Source organism: Belonocnema kinseyi, chromosome 6 (assembly GCF_010883055.1).
Source record: "Belonocnema kinseyi isolate 2016_QV_RU_SX_M_011 chromosome 6, B_treatae_v1, whole genome shotgun sequence".
Classification (NCBI taxonomy): Eukaryota; Metazoa; Arthropoda; class Insecta; order Hymenoptera; family Cynipidae; genus Belonocnema; species Belonocnema kinseyi.
In genome coordinates, this window is record NC_046662.1 from 57692347 (window position 1) to 57703838 (window position 11492).

Below are 11492 nucleotides of genomic sequence, written 5' to 3' on the forward strand. Positions count from 1 at the left end.
TCATTAACAAAGATTAGTTTTTATGATAGTCAGAATTATCCTTTTTTATGCCAGGTATACAACCGAAGTTATAAACCGCTCGTGTTGGAGTCATAAAAATTTGACTCAAGAGATAAATTTATGTCTTCAAGACATATAAACTTGTCTTTAAGACATAAATTGAAGTCTGGCTCCGTCTCAAAACTGATACATGCTCAAGTCGACCTTTTCGACTTCAGCACGTCTTGCAATTTTTTAATAAGTAGTCCCAGGCAGAGTTACATAAAAAATGCATTATTATTGATATAAAAGTGTTGTGTATAATGTAGAAAAGTTGACATGTCGGACAAAATCGAGTGCGAAGCACGAGATACGTGATGAGAATGTGTTCGTTAAAGCCAAAAGAGCTTTAACTAAAGAGAGTTCAAAATCAAAAAATTACAGTTGTCGGTCCGTTCACCTTGGACTTCAAAAGGTCTGTGCCCGAATGCGAGAGAAATGCAAAGACCAAGTGCAGAGTGCGATTGCCATTATTCGAGTGCCGTAGGTGCGCTCAAACACTCTTTTAACGAAAGAGAATTCACAATTACAAAATTACAGTGGTGGATGTTTTGAGTTTTAATTTTAAAATGTTTACGCAAGAATGTGTGAAAATATAAAGACCAAGCGCGTAGCGCGAGGTAAATACATAATCGAGCGCGAAGCGCGAGAACCAACAGTTGCGAACCCTAGGCGCGCTCAAACTTGCAAGCGAAGCGAGCCGCAAGCGATGAGAATGTGCCCGCGTAGCGGTCAGATTTTTTAAATGAAAAAACTGATCAAATTTTGGACTGAAATATCATGGCCGATTTTTAAATTTTTGTTCATTTTTTTGTTTATTTAATGACAAAAATAAAAAAAATTGAAATTTGAAGTATACCAGTTTTTGAAAAATGCTTTGATTCGATCAAAAATGCCTAGAAAACTGAAAGCAACTATCCAAAAAAGATGTCCAATAGCAATGAAAATGTTAACAAATTTATGGAATTTGTTATAAACAAATAAGTGAATGAAAATGGTTTAGTGGCGATTGGCAGCGATTCATCAATTGATTCGTACTAAATTTGAACAATTTACTGACAAAAAGAGTTTTTCAGTTGAACTAATAAAAGTTAATAAATAATTTGTTATTTCAAAAACAATTTTTGTAAGCAAATATCCATATCAGGTATTTTTGAGGGAATAATTAAAGTTGTTCGTATAGAATCGATCACATATTACTTGGAAATGAAACTTTAGTATAATATTTGGACTCAAAATAAAAAAAAATATTTCTATACTACCTGACTTAACAAATGCACTATTTGGCTCTTTCTGGATGTACAAACTTGATTTTTCGATGAAATTAACTGTAAATAACTTACTTCGAAATTTTTAAGAACATTTTAATGACATTGAATAATTTATTAATATAAGCAACAATTGTTTAAAATTATTTATCATTTTATGCATTTATGAAAAAATGCCACATTTTTCACGGAATTAATAGCCATTTATTTAGCAATGACTTTTTGCTATGAATCGATAACAATTGATAATTGTTAATCCAAACTTAATAAACAAATGCATTAATTGGCTTTTTTTCAGCATTTCGATAACCGAAAAAGAAAGTCAAATAGTAACTAAGTCTCTTTAATAAATCATTAATTTTTGTCAACTTATGAAAGGGAATTATTGCTAAGTAATTTTAATTATATTCCTTCATGAATAATAAAAATAAAAATAGTGGATCCTTATCGAACTTCTTTTCTCAAAATTCCCTGAGTAATATTTCAAATTAAAGCTCTTGGCATGTAAAATTACGATAAAGAATAAAATTTACTACCTAATATCCTTATTTTTTTATCATCAATCGTTAAAAAATAAGAAAATTGAAGAATTTTTGTAATTTGGCTTTTCAGACTCCAATGCTAGAAGCTCTTATTCTAATACAAATTTCCTCGAGTATGGCTCAAATTAAAGCTTTTTAAATGCAGAATTGCGAAAAAGGATTAAATTTATCATACTTAATTCTTCTTTTATATCAATCGTTCAAAAAATAAAGAAATTTTGCTTTTTATATCCCCATGCTGGAAGCTTTTCTTTTTGTCTAAATTCTCTCAGGCATAAATCAAATTAAAGCTCTTGACATGTAAAACTACGATAAAAAATACAATTTATTATCTAATATCCTTATTTTTCAATGGTTTTATTCATCAATGGTTCAAAAATAAGGAAATTGAAGAATTTTTGAAATTTGGCTTTTTTTACCTCTATGCTAGAAGCTTTTCTTTTTGTTCAATTATCTCAATCGTGGCTCTAATTGATGCTCTTGGCATGAAAAATTATGACAAAGAATAAAATTTCTAAGGTTATTTTCTCTTTTTTTTATATCAATGTTCCAAAAAATAAAAAATCTGGAAATTTGGCTTTTTTCTCTCTTAGCCCAAATTCCCTCAGTAATATTTCAAATTAAGGCTCTTGGTATGTAAAATTACGATAACGAATAAAATTAACTAGTTAATATCCTTTTTTTACATCAATCTTCCAAAAATATGAAAAATGAAGAAGTTTTGAAATTTGGCTTTTTAGAACTCAATGCTAAAATCTTTTCTTTTTGTCCGAATTCCCTCGGGCATGGCTCAAATTAAAGCTTTAGACATGCAGAATTGCGATAAGAAATCAAATTTAGTATATTATTTGTATATTCATTATTATTTATTATTTATCATTGTATATATTTGTCTATATTTGTATAATATTTTAGTATATTATTTTATTTTTGATTCCTATGCTAGAAGCTTTTCTTTTTGTCTAAATTCTCTCAGGCATTGCTCTAATTGAAGCTCTTAGCATTTAAAAATTATGATAAGAAATAAAATTTACTACTTCGATACTACTTTTGTATATTAATGTTCAGAAAAAAATAAATTTGATTTTGTAGACCCCAATGCTAGAAGCTATTTTCTTAGTTCAAATTCCCTAGGGAATAGATTAAATCGAAGTTCCTGGCATGTAGAATTGATGTAAAGGTGCAAATTTACTATAATATTTTCTTCTGTCTTTTATAATAATGGTTTAAAAATAAGAAAAATTAAGAAATTTGGAAATTTAGCTTTTCAGGCAAGGCTAGAAGCTTTCACAGAAATTGAAATTGGTCTAGAAATCAGGGCAAAAGATTTTAATAAAACATTGCAATTAAGTTTTTCCCTCAATCGAAATTTTCTTGAAAATGGCTTGCTTTCAAGCTTCTGGCATGAAGAATTGCTCTGAAGGTTAAAATTTACTATATTATTTTCTGCTGTCTTTCATACTAATGGTTCAAAAATAAGAAAAACAAAAAAATTTGGCAATCTGGCTTTTCAGAACCCTTTGGTAGAAGGGTTAGTGCTAATTTCCTAAGGGATGACTTAAATTTAAGCTCCTAGCATATAGAATTTCTATAAAGGTTAAAATTTACTATATTGTATTCTTCTCCTTCTTATATTAATTGTTTAAAAAGAAGAAAAATAAAGAAATTCGGCAATTTACCTTTCTAGGCCCATATGCTGCAAGCTTTCCTTTCGTCCAAATTCTGCCGGGCATGGCTCAAATTAAGTTTCAAAAGAATCGTAAAAAATTCATGGAAAATTGATCTAACGAGTGATTTTTGTCATAAAAAGTGTTGTTTAGTATACCTTTGTACTTAATATGTTTGTGATAATTTTGTTTGTTTTACTCCTTTCAGGATGCCAATCTGCTGGTGAAGATGGAGCTACTATCGGCGAGAAAATTCGAGACCTCTGGCTTTGACGTTGAATAAGTATGTGAAGAAAAAATGGTAGGTTAATGAAAGATGTATCATTTTAAAGGTGCAAATGTTGTACATTAATGAGCCGAAAAGTAATATTACAGAAAATTATTTGTAGCTTACAGATCTGAAAATGCGATGAAAAGTGAGGAAATTTGATAGCTTTTAAAAACAGTGAACTTTGAAGCATAGTTTTTTATTGAAAAAATAATAGGAAAAATCTGAAAAAATTCATGGTGGTACATTAAGTAATTCTGAACAGATTGCCGTCGAAAAATTTGCAAAATATAAATAATTGTTCGTTTTTTGTGAATCAATATGCGAGCATACTAGCTTCAGTTCTGATGAAGATAATGAAGTGATTTAAATTGGGGGTAGTTAGTTGAACTATCTGTTGTAGTTTGCAATTTTAAGGAAGTATATGCTTCTTGTTCCCAGGGGGAAATTTACCACCGGCACAGTACCCCACCATTACCGCCGATCGAAGTTCGGTACTGGCGCGGTACTGTTAGAATACTGGTAGGACTACTGACTTTATACCAGTAAAACCCCTAATGATAACAATGTTCTGTACTGACTTGCAGTATTTAGCCAGTACTGGGCTAGTACTTGCATATGGTACTGGTGTGGTACCCTCTGTTAGTACTGGCCCAGTACTGGCTTATCCAATACTGCAAACTCGGCGAGGTACTGACCTGTAGTACTGGGCCAGCACTGAAGTTCAACACTGGGCCACTACTACAGATTAGTACTGGGCAGGCAATGGTAAGGCTCCAAGTGATAACGAAGGTATCCCAGGCAAAAATACACCACCGGACCAGCACTGGCCTAGTTACCCCCCGTCGGAGTTGCAGTACTGGCTGTTTCTACTAGGCCTATACTATTCCACTACTGGCTTGTAATGCTTGGCGGTACTGGTCTGTCAGTACTGACGTAAACTGCTGGCGTACGAAAATGCCGGAGTTAATTTTAAAAATGATAAAAAATTATTTAATTGTTTTAAAGACCATTCATTTATCACCATACGACTGCATACTGTCCTAATATTATTTATAATTACAAAAATATAATTTTTAAACTATTTGCTTGATTTTAACAACCACTATTTCTATAATCTAAAGATATAACAAAAAAGGTATTTAAAAAAATAATAATAATTGACTGCTAGTAGTATTTTGTCAATACATGTTAATGGCACTGCTTAGAATGAATACATATATTACACTTTCACACATTAAATTACAAATAATATTTCTAACGCTACGGAGTTTCGAACCTACATCTATATATCTAAATCTATCGCCTAACAGTCGGGAGTGCTAAACTGCTAAACACTGCGCTAATCCGACAAGTTGAAACTCTATGGAAAAGCCATCCTTATAAGCTACAATTCAGAAAAGTTAAAACAACAATTTTTCAACTCTTTTTTTCGTTAATCTTTTTATCATCATACGACATCAAATACATATAAAATAAAATAACTGTTCACGGAAATATAAATAAAATAGTTTTAAAATAAATTATTTAAATCGACTACAATTTTTCTTCGTGTAATATTTTATTTTTTCGCGTTTTAGACCATTTTAAAAGTTCTGATAAGAATATATAATGAGCATTTAATATTTGCATCGACGGAACTTAGAAATTTGACCACGTTGCGCAACAATTTTTTTAATAACAATTTTCTTTAAACCTTCGAGTAACGTTTTGCTTTTTAGGTGTTTTAGACTACTCTACAACGATTAAGACATACATACAATGTAATTTTTTCGAAACATTTAATATTTTTCATGAAGGTGGAACTTAGAATATTTTCCTTAAAAAAAGTAATAGAAAAATAATGTTTTCACCTTAATTGTTTAGTCAATTTTTCGACATTTCAAAACATCCGGACAACATTTATAGACGTGTTTTTTTTAAGTCTATTTTTGTACTCCTGGCATAGTACCGTCCCGGTCGTACAGCCAACGTTCTGCCATAATGGGTGAACCACCGGCTGCCTGTACTGGTGGTCAGTACTGGGCCAGTACTGCGCCAGTAGTGAACTCCGACACACTACCGACATTTCCACCTGGGAACATAAGTAACTGTTCTATTTTGAAAATTCACATTAAAAATACGATTTTTCGTTTAAAAAAAAATTGTTTGAATTCTAATTTTAAATAAAATTAGTGACAATTACAAAAAAATACGCCAAACGCTGGCGAAACGCCCGTACCAGTATTTCACCAGATATGTATGTATGATGCCAAACGTTGTTTCAACGCTTGTGTCAGTATTTTACCAGTAATATGTATCAGTACTGCGCCAGTAACAGACTCAGTATCACGACAGCCCCTAGGTGAACTCTTATGTCGGTTGTCAATCAGCACTTGAAGTTGGTATGTGGCCACTGCTACTTCAATCGCAGGGGAAACGCCGGTGCCAGCATTTCACCAGTAACTTATACCACTCCTCAGCCAGAGGTATGCCGGTATGATGCCAACCGTTGGTTAAGCTTTTATTTCAGTATTTTACCAATAATCCGTATCAGCACTGCGTCAGTAGTCGACCCAGTATCATGCCAACCATTGGCGTAACTCCTGTGCCGATATTGCACCAGTGGTGATGGTCAGTACTGAGCTAGTTGTAAACCAGTATGATGCCAACCTTTCGTTGCACTCTTGTTTCAGTATTTTACCAGTAATATCTATCAGCACTAAAAAAGTAGTATATCAGTATCACGTCAAACGTTGGCGGAACATCTGTGCTTAAATTACACCAGTAATAAAGGTAAGTACGGGACTAGTTGTAAACCAGTATGATGCCTAGCGTTGGTGGAACTCTTGTGTCAGTATTTTACCAGTAATATGTAACAGTACTGCGCCAGTAGTTGACCCAGTATTGCGCCAACCGTTGGCGGAACTCCTGTGCCGGTATTGCACCAGCGGCGACGGTCAGTACTGGGCCAGTTGTAAACCAGTATGATGCCAGCCGTTCGTTGAACTCTTGTTTCAGTACTTTACCAGTAATACGTATCGGTACTGAAAACATAGTATATCAGTATCACGCCAACCGTTGGCGGAACTTCTGTGCTGGTATTTCACCAAAGGTGACTGTCAGTACTGGGCCAGTTGTGAACCAGTATGGCGCCAACCGTTGGCGGAATTCCTGCGTCGGTATTCTACCAGCAATGATAGTCAGTACTGAGCCAATAGTAAACCAGTACTATGCCGATGGTTGGCACAGTACTAACAGACAGTACTGGTATTTATTCTGAATTAAAACTGGCGTGGTACTGCACCTGTCGTGAAATCTGGCTAGGATCCGACTTTTCCCCCTGGGTTGTCTTCGTACAAATTGCGATATTTGAAGTCAGTTTTTTTATGTAGGAAAGCAAGTGCGGGAGCCCAGCGTGGTGCCGTTATTTCAGGGGTTCGGCTTCGGTTTTCCTCAACACAGGGAAAGGGTTTGAAGGTCAGAGTGAGGCTCGGAGGCACAAGTTGGGTAGGTCGGGCTGAGGAAAACCGAGGACGATCCCCTGAATTAACGGCACCACGCTGGACTCTCGCACTTGCTTTCCTATATAAAAATCTGACTTCAAATATCGCAATTTGTACGAAGACAACAAGAAGCACATACTTCCTTCAAAATGTAAACTATTACAGATAGTTCAACTAACTACCCCTAATTTATATCACTTCATTATCTTCATTGGAACTAAAGCTAGTGCGCTCGCATATTTATTCACAAAAAACGAACAATTATTAATATTTTGCAAATTTTTCGACGGCAATCTGTTCAGAAATGCTTAGTGTACCACCATGATTTTTTTTCAGATTTGTCCTATTATTTTTCTATAAAAACTGTGCTTCAAAGTTCACTGTTTTTAAAAGCTATCATGTTTTCTTACTTTTTATCAGATTTTCAGATCTGTAAGCCACAAATAATTTTTTGGAATATTACTTTTCTGGTCATTTACGTACAACATTTGCACCTTTAACATGAGACCTTTTTCATTAACCTACCATTTTTTTTTACATACTTATTCAACGTCAAAACCCGAGGACTCGAATTTTCTCGCCGATAGTGGGTGGCAGTTAAGTGCTCTAAATGAGTGTCAGTAAGTGATCTCGGGCACACTATGTGGCAATCTGACACATTCATTGAAAGGGCGCAATTCAGATTTAGCAGCTTCTTCTCTTAGAAGAAAAAGCTAGGTGAAAATTAAATGCTTAGGATGAGTTTTAGTGTAGTATAACAACACGCGATACGATCGTTCCTCTAGTCAAGAAACAGTGCTGTTTCAGACATTGTGTGGCAATCTGACATTTTCTGATCGACCCCAATAGGGATTTAGGAGTAAAATTTGCAAATACTACACATAGAAGAAGGAGCTAGATAGCAATTAAGTTCACTGAATGAGTATTAGTTGGTATAACACGCGATCCAAGAACACCTTTTATGACTAGGTGAACTTCACCTAGTCAAAAAAGGTGCTCTTGGGGACAGTGTGTGGCAGTGTAACGCAGTGTTTGAACTACCCTAATTCAAATTTAGGAGTACAATTTACAGAAACCAAATATGTTTGTTCGATTCTATGCGCTGTATTAATTTTTTTGTTTTACTCATTTGAAGATGTCATTGTGCAGAGGAAGAATAATCTAGGTGGCAATTAAGTGCTCTGGATGAGTGTTAGTAGGTATTACACTCGAAGCGATGGTTCGTCTAGTATATTGCTTTCAGATTGGACAACGGTTGACAATCGATTATTCGTATTGCATCGGAAAACACCAGTTCTGTCGATGCTACATACTTTCCCGAATGGCTGCCAATAATATAGGATAAGAGACGAGGAGGGATGGGATTGGCCATCCGTACTTGGATGACTCCTTTATTTTTAATCTTCGCTTTAAATCAACGTAGAACGAACGCGGTCTCTGTCGCGTATATTTGCAAATATCGATTCTGAAAAGCGCCGAACAATGGCCTTATTTTCTGTTTTCAATACCTATTGTCAGTCACGCCGGTCGTCCTCGTCGACGTCACTGATCCCTCTGGGTAACGCGTATAGGGAAGGAGATGTCCGAATCGATTTTCAATTGTCTCAAAGCTTTTTTCATTCTCCTCAGTCCTGCCTTTCTGCTAATAAGAATATTAAGTGAGCCATTCATTTCGGACATTCATTAATTGAGGTCAACTCCAAGCCCAGAATAATGAAGGAAGAAATTCAATTATTTATTAAAATAGAAGTTGATTTATTACAGATGGAAAAATAGATGATATATACAGGTGTATAAACGAGACTAGGACGGTTCTCGGAAGTACAGAAGCTATTATCGGAAGTAAAAATAGGATAAAGCTTAAACCTTAATATGCAATTATGTACTTGCACCGACTGTACCGCAAGGTAGCGAAACCTGGAGAGATCAAGAAAGAACAAAGTTAAGAGGGTTCGAATTTAAGATGTTTAGATCAGAATAAAATTAAGAATCGAACGGCCAAATTTGTACAACCACTATGAAATATTCCTAGTGTAATTTGAGAAAAGATAACAAAATTTATAGAATTAAATGGATAACATCTTTTGTTTTTAAATGTGAAGCATTTTCTTAAATTCTGTCTTTCTCTCATCACTTTCACTATACTAAAATTTCAACATTATCCTAAACGAATATCACTTTGTGCTCCTTTATCCACAAAATTCATCTTAAAAATCTTGAAAGTGATCTTGTAGACAATACCACCCTTTTCAGAATTATCAAAATAATTCTTGCAAAAAGTTATTATTGAATCCATTTTACATGGTATGCGGAAAATATTATGAATCCTAAACTTTTTAAACAAAAATTCAATAGTTTTCTAAATTTGACCAAAAAATAGAAGAAGACAAGTATTAAAAGAACTATACTCCTTCAATTCTTTATGATCATCTGCAGGCAAAATATTACTTTGTCTGATCTTGAATTGTTGAATTCTAATTGCAATATGTTTTTCAATTAACATTTGTGGGTAATAATTTTGAAAACAGATATTCCTGACAATATTCAAATTTCCTTTATGAAATCAGACATGAGACGAACCTAGATCTCTGCCAACTAAGTTTTTAATTACTGAAACTTTGTTGTGAAAAGGACGAGCAGAAAAGAAATTAAAAATTCCACCTGAATATGTACTTTTTCTGTACCAATTAATAATAATATTACCATTCTTACCTTTAGTTATTTCTATGAAAAAAACTCATTTTTTTATATCTTATAAATGAATTGAATTTATCGATGAAAAGTGTTAAAAGCATCAACAACCATCTGCAACTTTGCTAGAGGAACACAAAAAAATTTATTATCAACATACCAAATGTAAAAAAGCAAAGCAAAATCTAACTTCTTGAAAGAAAAGACTTCCAAATCATCCATAACAATTTCCGATAATATCTGAGTATTGACTGAACCAATTGGAGCACTAAACTTTCGCTTATAAAAAGATTCATTAAATTTAAAGTAAGTTTAGTTAAGAATAAAAAATATCCCTTTGATAAATTCTTCTTGACGTAATCGAGTACGTGTTTTAATATTGATCCAGGGTTAATATTAACAGAATTGGCATACGATTCCTGTAGAATATATTCAGCAAAAGGCAATAATAAGCAATAATAACTGAATTCTTAACAAATGTTTTGTAGAGGAAACACTGTTTGGCAAGAGTGAAAGAAATTTATTGAGAAGGTTTGGCCATGTTGAGAGAATGGAGGGAGAACGACTGAAGAATGAAATATGTTTGGGTAATATGAATGAGAGCGTACCCAGAGGAAGCCAGAGAAATCAGTGATGAAAATGTGTGAATGAGGCGCTGTAGCGACATGATGTTAAGAGCCATAGAAGCAGAAAAACTTTAATGAAAAGATGTGAAGATGTAGAGGAAGCAAAATTTTTATTCCTAAAACAATTAAATCTTGGATACTAATAAGCCCACGTGGAGAGCTTTTCTTGGAGGCTATGATTGGGATAAATAGTTTGGATCTTACAATGGGATTATTATTTTTAAAAAGATTAATTAGCAACATGTGTCCTAAGGATATTCCAGAAAGAACACTGTTAGAAATGTTCGAAAACTTCCGACACATTTAAATACTAAATTAAGTAACGAAAATTTAGGAAGTAAGGTGGTTGAAAACGAAATTCAGTAAATTTTATAGCAGATTCACTAGATTTTTATGTAAATTCAGAAGCGGTTTCTGAATATTAAAAATCATTTCCTAAAATTTCTAAATGGTAACAGAAATATAAGTTATCGTAACGGAAATAAGCGCGCAGTTGCATGCGCGCAATATGAATTCCTTAATACCTAGTAGTATAAGAACACTTGTATTTGAAGATAATTCAAAAACACGTTTGTACTTTTCTGAAAAATGAAACACTAATAATCAGAATATTTTTATCAACAATTATTTTTAAATAAAATTTCGGAATAGAACAATACAATTTTGATCATATATAAGAATTTTTATTCTCAAATGAAAATAAATAAAATTTCAAAAAGTTTCGTGAGAGCCAAGGTTTTAATATTTTTTTCTATATACGAGGGTAGTTCAATAAGTCCTTAGAATGAAGTATAAAAACAATTCTTTTTGGGTAAATTTTTTTTTGTTTTTCAACATAATCTCCTTGGAGCTCTATACACTTGGTCAATCGCTTTTCAAGTTTTTTTAATCCTTCAGAAAAGTGCG